This window comes from Pholis gunnellus (assembly GCF_910591455.1).
Source record: "Pholis gunnellus genome assembly, chromosome: 10".
Taxonomy (NCBI): Eukaryota; Metazoa; Chordata; class Actinopteri; order Perciformes; family Pholidae; genus Pholis; species Pholis gunnellus.
Genome location: NC_136537.1, coordinates 20748487 through 20761866, shown reverse-complemented (window position 1 = coordinate 20761866; position 13380 = coordinate 20748487).

Below are 13380 nucleotides of genomic sequence, written 5' to 3'. Positions count from 1 at the left end.
TTTTCTGAAACACAGCTGACAAGCTTTGCAGTGTTCATGATTTTAAAGGCACCTACAATAATAAAATACATCACGAGATATGTGATTATTACTGTTGTAAAATAGAAATTAGAAAACCATCATGCAACGGGTTTTTGAATTGGCAAAGAATAACCTGAATTGGTTGATTTTGAATTTAACTTCTGAGAACTTCAATGGACAGTTTACAACCGAGGGTCAGGCAGAGGACAGGTCATGCTGCACTGCATTGCATTGTTGAGTGACAACCATTCAGGACAATAAACCGAATCAAAGTTCTTTGACTTCCCTAAACTGAGTTGATAATGAGGATATTTGCTCTTGCTCCATCTAAACAAAAACATAAAAGAATGTACTCAATTGGCCCATTTCCGATCCTTAAAAAAAAAAAAAATCTTTATTGGTTTTCACGTCGGATGTTAACATCTTTGCAGGGGAGGTACGACATGTTCTTCAGATTGTATAAATGAAGGAATTGAGACTCTTAATTTCTTTGATCCCATGGCTTCCTGAAATGGCCGGCTTAAACATTGTTCTGCTGTTCTCTCTCTTCCCACCGGAGACTTTCCATCCCATCCCAGACACTGAACGAGCTGGTGTAAGCCTCACTAAGTCACTCTTAGCTCCACCGCCTCAGCTCCTGTAAGCCAATTCATGCTGAATAACACCATGTTAATCTGGGGTTTACAACGGGACTAAGTAACTTGATTTCTCTCCTCTGTTAACCTGGAAATGCTGCGATGGCCAACTGGACTCATGGCTGGAGGGTTTTTGTTGTTACTGTTCCAAAGATGTTCATGTTTTCATCTCAAGTTCGGCTTCTTGTTGCCCAAAAGGAAGGATAAGGCGCACACACACACACACACACACACACACGCTCATCCCAGCAGTTCCCACCGCTCCAATTCATTTTCCTGCTCTAACTAAAATCTACAAATAATTGTCACATCGGGCTTTCGCTACTTTCATATCATGAGCACAAGTGAGATTAAAATATATTCAATAATGCTGTGATCTCAACATTGAAAAGTTCCATGAGGTGAGGCCAAAGTCTCACCCGTGACTTTCTTTTTCCCAAATAAGACGTTTAATCCGTGCAAAATTATTTCTGCATCGTACCACTTTTGTGCTGCAATTTTCAATGAAACCTTTCAAAAACAGCTTTATAAAGTAGAAGCAGAGAACACAAAAGAGCACTGTTGTCTGACCATACAAAGCTGCAGACACATCAGTAAACATTCACAACAGTTAAAAGCCTTTAACGCGAGTGAGCCGTGTCAGAAAACAAGACCAGTTTTTTGAAAATGTCCTCATAGTTTCACAGGCTCAGAAACAATCAGGGCAGCTACAGAAATCTGAAGCAGATTTTAAAATCAAGCTTAAGCCAATGTTTTGCCTGTAATGTGAGTTTTATGATCTCTCGAACCTCAAATGACGCCTCTTTTTTTTTTTTGCTAACAAACCTGGTGTGTGTAATGCTTTGGCAGCCTCGACAAGGAGTTTGAGGTTGATGAAAACCTGTCACCAGGAATCCTCAGATTCAGGCCACAGCGGGAGACTGAACTTATCAGCAACTGTCTTCACACTGTGATGTATGACAGGACTCCAAGACACAAATGCACAAGAAAGAAATCTATTGAAGCAACGTGAATAATTTGTGAGATTTAAATGTAAATACAACTTGATTTGCATGTCTAGTGCCATATAATATAATTGCTTGGTCTTTAATGAGAGAAATCCTCACAAACTAATATCTCCTGAAGAAAATTAGCAGATCATCAAATGGACTGAAAGTCACTTTATTTAACAAACTGCTTCCTTGTAAGTGATCTCTGCAGTTAAGTGCCACCATGTTAAATAATCTTGCTCATAACCACTGACATATCAATCTATTTATCTTATTATTTCCATCAGTTGGCAAAGCTAATCTGTAGGTATGACTAGCTCCAACACTATCACGTGCCAGTTTTCCAGTAACTGTATTCAGGACTTCAAACATACAATGTTTGCTCTCACTGAATCCGTTTTACAAAGAAGATCCATCCGTATTTTGACAGACTCCTAAAACACTTTCTGCTTGCTTATCAAGGTTTCCAGACAAAACACAGAGAATCATTTCAGATGTCATTTTTACAGCTCTTTACATATGCACACAGAAACTAATCCACACAAAGTGTCCAACATTACTCAAAGGTACCTTCAAAAATGCAGTTATCAGAGGCCCAGTGTGGAGTACAGTCAGAGAACACCCTGCCTTCTGTTGCTTATCTCTGCACTCTTCAGTGTGGGTGAGTGTTGGGTGGAGGGAGACGGGGAGGGAGACGAGTGGAGCTGCGGAGGTTGTGTTGGGCACTGGAGCCTCTCGTGACTGGACATTGTCAAGTGGGGTCGTCCGCAGGGCCGACCTGCGGGCTCACCAGGAATGCAGTCGTCTTATCAGTTGTAAAGGAGCTCTAGACTCGAAAGAAAAGCAAACGTGTCCGTAGGAAGACACAGATGGGTGCTACGTGATATTTTTCTTCTTGGCTCAGGTTGGCAGATTTAAAGCTGCGGTGCAGATACCCAGTGACTCCGGCTGTCATGGAGGCTGTGATTTAAGACATGTTGCCCTTTTTTTTTTCATGCCTTCCTCTCCCCTTCCACTAATATTTTCATAGATTTATATAACATACAGATAACGGTGATTTGTCATCTACCAAGACAGTAGCTACAGAAGCTTAAAGCCCCATTCTGCTATTCTTTTTATCATATAAATATTTTTGTTTCTTAATTTATCATAAACAAAGGCATTTTTATTGCCATGTTTATATCGGCAATGTAAACAAACCTGTAGGAAAACATTAACAGCTTGGATTTAGTTGCTCACTAGTATTATCCCTGATGATTATAAACCTGATGAATTAGTTGAATACAGGATTGACAGAGATTTTCAGATTGGAGACCTTTTTGATAATAAAACATAAAACATGTTTTATTCCCTTGAACCCCAACTGCACAACCAATCTCAGTAGCTGAACCTCAATAATGCGATTAGATCAACAATAGAAGCCATTTAAATTAGCACTGCAATGACTAATATCTACAGCTGACAGTAAACATGCTAAATTTAGGTTTTGATTGTTTTATTGGCAATCTGGTGACGTCGCCTTGGGCTTTAGCTGTGAGGGATTAATAGATGAATTGAATAACTGAGAAAATAATCTGCAGATTAATCAATAATGTAAATAATCATGAGTTGCAGCTTGACAAATATCCATTGTTTTGCATGTTACAGAAAAACAAAGTGAGACTACTCTCTGAATTTGTTAAATATTTGTGATCTTTCAATGTCTTCTTCATGATCACATCATGCAGCACAGACACCAGACTTCAGCCAGAACAGTTCTAAAACTTGGAAGAAGGTCGACGCAGTTGACACTCATACATACAAATACAACGTTTTCTATTTTTTTCTTATATTCTATCAGCTGTGAAGTCGGCATACTCAGACTGCCTTTCTCATCCCATAATCCCTTGCTCTGTCTCCTCCTTGGCAAGCCTGGCCAATCAAAGACTTTAACTGGGTGAGTGATAGGAGGCAGGATGAACCAATTACCGCGGTGACGACTGAAACCCTCCCTACAAACAGCCGAGTCACTAAATCTCTGACTTGTTGCTCAGCGGGGAAGCAAGCACTGGTGGATTAGCGCGGCAGCAAACAGGCACAAGGGCCAACATGGCTGGGGGCTCTGACCCCACAAGAGGGGGGACCAACACCTCCATGTGAACCTCGTAAAAAACCAAGCCATTGGGATGTAGAGGAAGCCCCCCTCCCCACATACTGAGCTGACCAGCAGCTTTGCGCTGTAAAGACTGGTGCGGTGATGCTGTCGGGTGGTCATGACCCCGTCTCCATGGCACTGAGAAGTTGACAAACCAAAAGTAAATCCTCCAGCTCACAGAGAGCAGACTTATATAATGACTCAATCTGGTCTCTTCTTTAAAGTCATCGTCACTGGAATTAAACAGGGCATGTGTGGTCATATAGTAAAGTCTACAACAAACAAATGGGATTTTCTATATAGCACCAGGGACCTGCTGCACCCACGCTAGACCCGATGCTGAACTGTGAGAGAAGCGGGGCAGGTGGGGCTTTGATTGTGTTGCAACAAAAAGAGGTCATCCCTTCCGGATGCCTACCTAGCATGTTTTAATTGGATTGGAAGTCACACTGTGAGAGAGCGGATGTGGTGTGAGTGTTGCACTAATGCAATGTAAAAGAGGAACAAATGGGCCTCAGTATCGCACAACAGTATCAGTTGGAATGCAAGCCAACTGTTAAGTCTGTTACTTAAGTACACTTTTGAAGTACTTTAGTGATTTATCCCCTAATACTAAGAAACATTGTGTTGTTGCTAAAAAAAGAGCAGTTCATATCTACATAGGGAGCGGGTCCTTTTCACAGAGGCAGCTGTGATGCACCGCCGTGTTTCCACAGTAGCCCAGAACGCACAAACCAATCACTGGCTCCAGTGAGGGCCACTCTCATTTTAATGTTACCTGAAGGCCACCGTTAGATGCCATTAAGTCCCACAAGCTGTCCCTTTAAGTAAAGTTTTGAATGCTTAAATTACTTTTACTTATAACAGACCATAGCTACACTGTGGTGTTTCTTCTTTACTTAAATCAAAGAGCTGAGTTTTTCTTCAACAGCCACCAAGTCACTGTAACGCTTGGTTTGAGTGAGTTCGTTTTGAGGAGTAGACTTGGTGAAAAGTTTCTCTTCAGCTCTTCTGCCAGGAAACAACGCCACCAGTCACATTCATTCATACTGTTTTTTTTTACATTGCTTCAAACACACAAACCAATAGCTCCAGAGAAAAAACATTTTATTGGCATTTTCATCCTCACTTGAATTCAAATTTTACTCAGTGTTTTATGTGGGTTGTCTGACCCCTGGGCTTCTCTTCAATCGCAATCATAAGGTTGAAATCATACTCATATCATGTTTTTGGGCGACTGCATGTGTATACGTTGCACATCACATGCCGTGTCATTCTCGACACATAGACAACAGATTACACCAGACAACATACCTATCAGCATCACTTTAAACAAATTGCCACCTACCTGACCTCCGGGGACAGAACATCTAAACACATGGAGAGATGTGTATATCACACACACAGACACACATTTTCCTTCGGTCTGATGACCATGACAGAGATAAATTAGAGTGATAATATCCATTCTTCACAAGTGCGTTATATATTCTGATCAACATGTAAATAAATTCACAGTTTTACCCTCCAAAGCTTGCATGCAACAAAACAGTTGTCCATGCTTCTTGGAAGAGTGAGAGAAGAGATTTCTTGGAACATTCTATGATTACATTTTACCTCTTGCTAATACTTTTTAATGCCTATTTCTGTGTTACGATGATGACAACTGTTCCTGTTTTTTTTTATTCTTTACAGTATTGATTGTACTTTTGTCTCATTGAAAGCAAACACGGTATGTAGTAACATGATAACACATCATATTATACATATATCAGTGTTTACATACTTTCCTCTACACCATGATGTGTTTAAGTTCAGTATTCAGTAATCCATATTCATGAGTGTATATAATCTTTGCAAAATCTCACGACTTTTCCTTCAGGTTCATACACTGGGAAAAGCATAGTAAGTACCCTCTCTTTCAAAATGATTCAAAGATTGAAAGTCTTAGCTGGCACTTTTACAGACTGAATCCTCTTATATTTTAGATAGATTGAATCCGGAACTGCTGTTTTTCCAAAGAGCCATAGAGTTAAAGAGTTATTTTCTGGACTCTTTAAAAAGCCTTAAGGGAAGTGTTATGCAGACTTAAGTGTTATGACGTACATACGTACAATTTTCATTATTTAGTCCAAAAGTGGCCCGTAATTGGGAGGTGTGTTAGCACTATGGGACCACAGCGTCCCGCTGAGCCAGAAGCCTGAGCGATGAGCTGCAGAAGCGCCGATGCTCCCCTCCTTGCAGAGGCGCAGAGGCGCAGAGGCAAGCAGGGCCTCATCTGTGACTGAGTGGGTGCTAGAACGCCGAGCGGAGAAGTGCCGGGTCACCGTAAAGGTTAATAAAATCAAGGCAGGGAATTTACGAGCGTCCGTGCTTCACAAGCGATGTCGCCAGCAGCAAAGGGGGGAGTGTAAAAGACAAGGCTGGATGAGAGGATTATAGAGTGTGTGCAAGCATGTGCTCATACGTATGTGTGTTTGTGTGGATTTGCTAGTGGGATCCTCGCCTACTTTGCAAGCAACACATTGTGACAGAATGATGAGGGTCCTTTACAGTGAGTGTGTGTGTTCACTTCACACATTGTTGGGCCAGTTGCGCTCTGTAAACTGACTAAAAGCAGCTGGACCTGCGACAGCGTGTACATTATTCTGCGACAGCGTGTACATTATTAGTCCACAGGCGCCCTCATCCGTCAATCTATCATTTCATTTTTGTCATATACAGTTTGTCTTTGTGTACATAAACTACATTTCTTCCTTATGATAAACGTGTCAAGTCTGGAATGATTACAGTCACGACCATGAGCTCAAAAAGGTCAAAATGCACTGAACTGTCATACTCAACAACAGCAACAAATACCACAACAACTGTTCACCTGAGAGAAGTTCTACCTCAGACTTGTTTTTGCAACCAGAAGAGTAGTTTAGGGCATTTCTGCATTGGCTTTCCTTACCAGACCCAGAGGTTGCAACCTGGTACTTAATTGTAATAAACTGACTTTTGTCCCAGCATCTTTGATCAAGGCAATACATAGTTCTCAATAAGGCTACCACACCTTTATTAATTGTGTTATTACCAGTTACTAAGGAGACAGATATCAGCTTTCAATGCTAATAGATGCTACCAGAAAACAAGTCAAGAGGATCAATGCACATTGCATTTTCAAGCATACAAAGCATGTTTTTCCTCATTTGGCCGTTGCTCTTCTGTGAATGTGAGAATCATTGTGACCCGGTCAGGAACTGTTTCTCTTGGTAGTATAACAGATTCTAAATAACTTTAATATGCCCTGTTGTTGTGATAGTTGCCTTTCATGCAAATGAACATGTCAACCTTCATCTTAACTTTGAGTCACCAGAAGTGGTCTCTGGTTGTTCTGAGAAATTGTTGAAATGAGTTGAATCGCTGCGGTTACGTTCAATCTTTCTCATATTAAAATTACACTTGATGGATCTGTTCATATCAAATCGTTTCAGTCTGTGTCATTGTTTGACTCAAACACTATCTAAATTTGAAGAGACTGACATGCAATAATGTGAGAAACACTTCCACACATCACCAACACAAACACACACACATACACATACACGCACAGTACAGATAAGATGCCTTGCCTGTGTTTTACGGCTGTCTATAAGTGGAGAAGGGGCCCTAGATTTTAGGAGACAACCGAGCGATAGGACACTTCATCACGGTGGTTTGTGGAAGGTTCTCAGCTCTCCTCCTCACTGATAGCTCCAGTTTGTCTGGAAGAGGTTATGATTTGGGATAGTCTGGCAGAATCATGGATTTGTCTCCTCGGAACAGTTGGAACATGTACAGTGTATCAGGTTCTAGCAGCATGTGGTTTCAATTTGATCCTCTCACAAAACTGCTTTCATTTCTCTTGATCAATGTCAAATGCTACTAATGCTATTATTCTATGCATTATCAAAGTAACAACAGATGATATAAGTGGTTGACTTCCAACCAAGCGCGCGGCTGTGGGTTGAATGTGGATGGTTAATGCCGCATCATGTTCTGGCTCGCTGACTGGTTCCTTGCTGGCATCCTTTTGTCCTCACCACATGTGAGGACCTTCATCACTTTCACATGTAATAACACGGAGCATTGGATTTCCCCTTTTGTATTTTTACAAAGCTGTCCCTGAGCTTAGTGCACAGTGGGCATCAGTCTGCCCCGTCCGTCTCACCAACTGTGGTGCTGATGGCTGGTCTAATTCAAGCAATATTTTGAGTTTTCCAAAAAGCTGTGGGGGAGAGTCTGTGGCTGATGGCTCCACCCTGGGCTGAGCACCATCCATCTCTCCCCCTTCCCGTCGCCTGCCGCCCCTCTGCCGAGCGCCGCCCCACTTGAGATCCATTCGGGGAGCATATTTGCCAGATGACAGCGCGCTCTGTGTACTATCCATTATGGCGGAGGCAGATACATTGTCCTCGGGAGCCTCTCGTGCTGGCATAAATCCATGGTCAACAGTAAGTCTAGGTCAAGTGATTTATACACAGGGACACGTCCGTACATACACTCGCCCTTCTCCTCCACAGACATATACATAAAGGCATGTTCAACCACACGTCCGCCATGCAACTGCCCAAGTCACACCACGGAAACCTGTTACTGTACTCACTAGGGCTGTAATGGGAGTCTTGTTTAAAGTACAGAGGAATCTGGTCAAAGTCTGGCGGAGGTCACTTTTTGAGGAAATGCAGAACTCGAGTGCTGGCAGTTCTCCTCCTCCTTACTCCTCTTCATGGAGGAGGAGGTGGTGCAGTGTGAATCGTACAGACACTTTTGTACTCGCGCATTTAACAAATGCATGCATGCAGCGTGGAGGCAGAGAGCTGTGCACGGACAAGGGAAGATGAAGTGCCAAGCGTGTTGACTGTACTTGACCGTAATCTCTGGATGAGAATTGAGGAGATGCAGTGTGTGTCCCGAAGGCTCACTAACATGCCAGTAGAGCCCCTGGTAACACTTGTGCATTACAATGTTACAGTGAGGCACATCTCACTTGAGTCAATATGATTGTTCTCAAGGCCACAGAAGTGTTAAATGAGCACACAACCACTGCACGCTTGAAGAATTGATACAACATTCAGTCAATAAAAGGGTTAAATCCTGTGTCATAATTCACATATAGAACAACAGCAGAGAACGTAAGCGCTGTAGCTTAAGCTAGGGTTTAAGGGGTTTCTAAAATAGCTGAATAACGTCATTTCCATCATGCCAGACAGACAAGTGGTATGGCAGGAGTATTGGCGCTCTGTCAAAGTCACATCACGGCAGGGAGATGGACTGATCCTTCTGATATTGTCTACTGTCTGGTTTATAACACAACTGACAGTTCAACGTGATCTCACACCTACTCGTCATATTTTGACGCTTGGGCAGAAGCCCCCTGTTGTGTAGACCTTGACGCAGAAGGTTCGTTTAACATTGTGAAACCGTCACGGTTAACAGTGTTACACGTGGTTAACCGGTTGCAGTCAGGTTTAGGCAACAAAACGCCTATGATGTAATGAAAGGTTTCATACGGGACATGAACAGCGGCCCCCTTGAGTGAAAGTCTTGTGTTGTTCAACGGACCCATCCACCACCATTAGAGAACATCTAGCTCATAATAACTTGTCTCCTGCTCTTAGCGTCTCGTAATGAAGCAAGTGGGTTTACATCAGGGTTAGCTGAGAGCCCGGTGAGTCTCATACAGTCGCTAAAGGTTGCCTTGTGCGCCGGTATCAAGACACTGAGGGCTACTGCCCAAGCGTCAGTATGTGACGCCCTGTGAGTGAGACCAGGCAGGACAGTTGCTTGTCTGAGCCATAGTCCTCACAGCACCCCTGTTGTACATCATCAGACTTCAACAATATTGACTTCTGTTGAAGAGATTAGCTGTCAAGCTTTTATTTTGTTAAGGGATCAAGGTCCTTCATGTTCTTACCTAAATATAACTTTACTCCGTTGCACGTTTGAAATTGCTGGTCCAGGTGGTATTTCATTTATGAGAGCGCTCGAGACCCAGAATGCCTCGGCTTGACCGCAGGGCTTTGGAGGGGTTATCTGATGAATTTCTGTTTTACAGCAGCTGTTAGTGAGAAGTCACCAAGGGTCTAAAAGTGGATGCGAAAGCCCTCCCTCAAATGTGCTGTGTGGTCACTTTCATTTTTCACTTGTCTGAAAAATTGCCATAACCCGTTTATTTTAAAACCTTGCATTGCCTGCTTGATGCAACCATACCTGTTGAAGGTTTTGATTGAAAGGGAATGGAGAAAAACAAACATGTGACACCAGCTCTGCGCTTTGTGATAGGGGTCATATCAGACTACACCCAAAATTAAACGTCCTTAACCCTGTCTCCGAGAGCATCTAGTTAATCCTTTGCATGTCTGCGTTGATAAAGATCTCCTGCAAGACTGGGCAGCACCTCTTATGTCAGTGGAGATTTTGATTTAGGAGGCAGGAAGAGTCAAGATTTACAACCTGCTAATGCCCACTCGGATGCTTGGATTGCCATCGCCATTCATAAGAGGCCAGCAGACCAAGACTAAATGAGACCGGGATAAAAATGTCACCTGCGTGCACAACCTTTTACGCCCCAGGGTCCTTCTCAGAACTGTAAACTCTATCTTACACGGCTCTGCCACTTCCATTGATGGCTTATGGCAGAATCCCACTCGCGATACCAGCCTTCCTCCACTTCACTGTAAATCAAACTGCTATCTAAAGCAGCAGGACTCAGCCTTACAGCGCTGGGCAGCGACATGGGAAATCCCCAGCGCTGCAATATACCAGTGGAGGTCCAGCAAGACCGTAAAGGTCACAAGCTACACTTGGCAAACCACGTTTAGATTTTTGTTACACGGTGTGCAAGCTAAGAGGAAGCTCAGCACCAGGCCCCCTTCCGCATCAAAAGCCTTGTTGACAGAGTTTAAATAATTAAGAGCCAATCAGCTCTGTAAATGAATATTGGGGTTTAGCCAATAATAAACCCAAGCATATGAGAAATCCTGCTACTGGTCTTGCCTCTGGAATTGCTTAACCTGTGAATGAAGTGTTTTTAGAGTCCATAATCAAAGACAAATCAAAGAAATAACTGGTATATACTTTTTGGCTCATTGGTATTAGTCGTTAATTATGTAGAGGTTTAAGTCATTTTACATTGAGAGATTCACGTTGTAAAATATGTATTGGCAAATGCAGAGATGTTCAAACTGCTTTCTCAAAGGCAACAAGACTTCTGAAGACATTTCAGAAAACCTACTGTATCTCAAATTGTGTGTGCTGGGACGCCAAGACGTCCCTGATCTTTGGTTTAATGTGACGTTTATGCTGATGGATACACGGTCTCTAACTGACTTCAAGGCATTTTTGTGTCTGGAGTTACTGCCTTTTTAACTCTGCTTTGGCTCACCACAGTCTAATGTATCTCCAGACTACTTTATCTTTCAAACTGTCACCATCGCCGCAGAAAAATTGCAAAAGTGTAACTTTTTAATTTCTGTTTTTTCACTTGATTTGTGCCGATGACTGTTTAGTACACCTTTTATGTAGAGTGTGGCTTGAGCCGTGTGACCCTTGGGTCCCTGAATTTGTGTTAAATATGAGATAAGTATTATTTTTACAATCAATCAAACACAAAAGTATCCTTTTCATTGAGGCATTGAGGTTGCGGAATTTCAAAACATTAAGAAAAAATCAGATGGCACTACAGTCTCGAGTATTACAGCAAGATATAAATAGTATTACCTCATCAGTTGACATATCTCTTGGAGTCCTGCTTAAATTGTCATTAAAATCGGTGACATTATGAGATATGATTATGTTATTTGTGTCGATTACAGACCATTATAAGCTGTGCCAGAAGCCCGTCAGCTGCACTTTATTTCTATTCCATTGTCGATGTGGTTTTCAGCCTACAGCAGTGACGTGTCTGCAGCAGCTGGCCTCTGTACTGTGCCTGTCGTTTTACATGCAAACTGCTATTGCCACCACTTTAACCACACACACACACGCACACATTCACACAACCTCCCCAAGGGAAGTGTCCTCTGAGTAATGAGACATAGCTGGGCCTATGTTCAATGTCCCGTCACTTAATGTGACATGAATCTCCCTTGCTATGTGTGATCGATCAATTTATTACCCTGTTTATGTAAAGCCAAGCAAAGTCTCCTGACGCTGGATTTCTTCAGCCTGAAATATCAATGGCCATCACTCACTTTTTATTGCTTTTTTTCTTGTCCTTTCTGATCTTGTGGCATTTGTTTTGTGCTGTATTGGGGATAGGATATAAGATATGGCACGACGCTGCAGAACATCTACAGGTATAATGCGCTTGCATGTCTATTGAATTCATGGTATTTGCCAATAGCCGAGGATGAAAGTCTCATAACTGGAGCAAATATTCAAATCAGGTCAGCGTAATGTTTTCTCACATTTTTACTGAACATATTCTTCATTTTAATGAGAGCCACAAGGGGAAAATGTATAAGTAGTCTTTATTTTTCTGTTTGTGACAGCGATTTAGCGTGGAGAAACTGAGTCATAAGTCTGCATAGGCTGTGGTCCGTTACAACTTTTTCAGTGCTTTCTAGCATTATATACAAGTTGGTAACTGTTGCTGCATTCGTGACAATAAGAACAAACTCTTGCACAGTGAATATAATTCAAATTATGAATATTTAGCTTTTTCTGTGCAAACCTTCTGCACCCTTAACTGTAACACTAACTGTAACCTGGGCAACATTGTCGCCCTCTAATCTTGCCATTGTCACCAGCTGACTTGTCCGCATACTTTCACCAATAGCAAATGTGAGTTTCACATTTCAACATGTATTGACAAACCTGATGGGGACGAAGTTTGTAGCATATGCTGGAACAAAACCATGGGCTGTTCACAACAACAGATTTGGATAGGATTCACAAAACTTTTATTCAAATAACTTTTAAGAAAACTCAGTTGATCCATATTTTCTTGAGTTCATTAGTTTTTACAGCATGTATGGAAAAGGGTAGATATTTATAGTGTAGTCTCATGACAGTACATGCAGAAAGGAGGCCAATCTTCTGCTTTGTGTCGCAGTCATTAGAGCCGGTGCAACATTTGGTCTTTCTCTCTCAGATCATCTGAGGTGTGCCGCTTGCTTCTGTCCAAACCGCCCTCCAGACCTGCTGTGTGCAACACTCATGTGAGCGCCGGGGCTTGTGCTATCGTGCAGATGCCAGGCCTTCCTAAGAGGGCTTCTCGGGGCAATCCCAGTTACAAGCTCTGGTGTTAACCCGCTCGAGGACTCTTATCAGCTGCATGTCATGTTCGCATTTTCCCCCGCAGTTCCGCCAACTCCCTCGCCGTCATCTCAACACTCTCCTAAGCCCCACCCTTGACGACCACTTTTATCTGAAGCGCTTAAGAGACAAACATATTTGTCCGGAGCTTTCCCACAGTCTCAGGAGTTGGAAAGTGCTATAAGCAACCGCATTGTAACACAGAACAGGAGTCAGTGTGTCCACATGGAGCCCCAGGTTTCGAGTGTGTCCATGGGCCCCTCAGTGTTGATGCCCCAGTTCCTTTAGAGGACCATATAGATAGGTGTGCATATCTTAG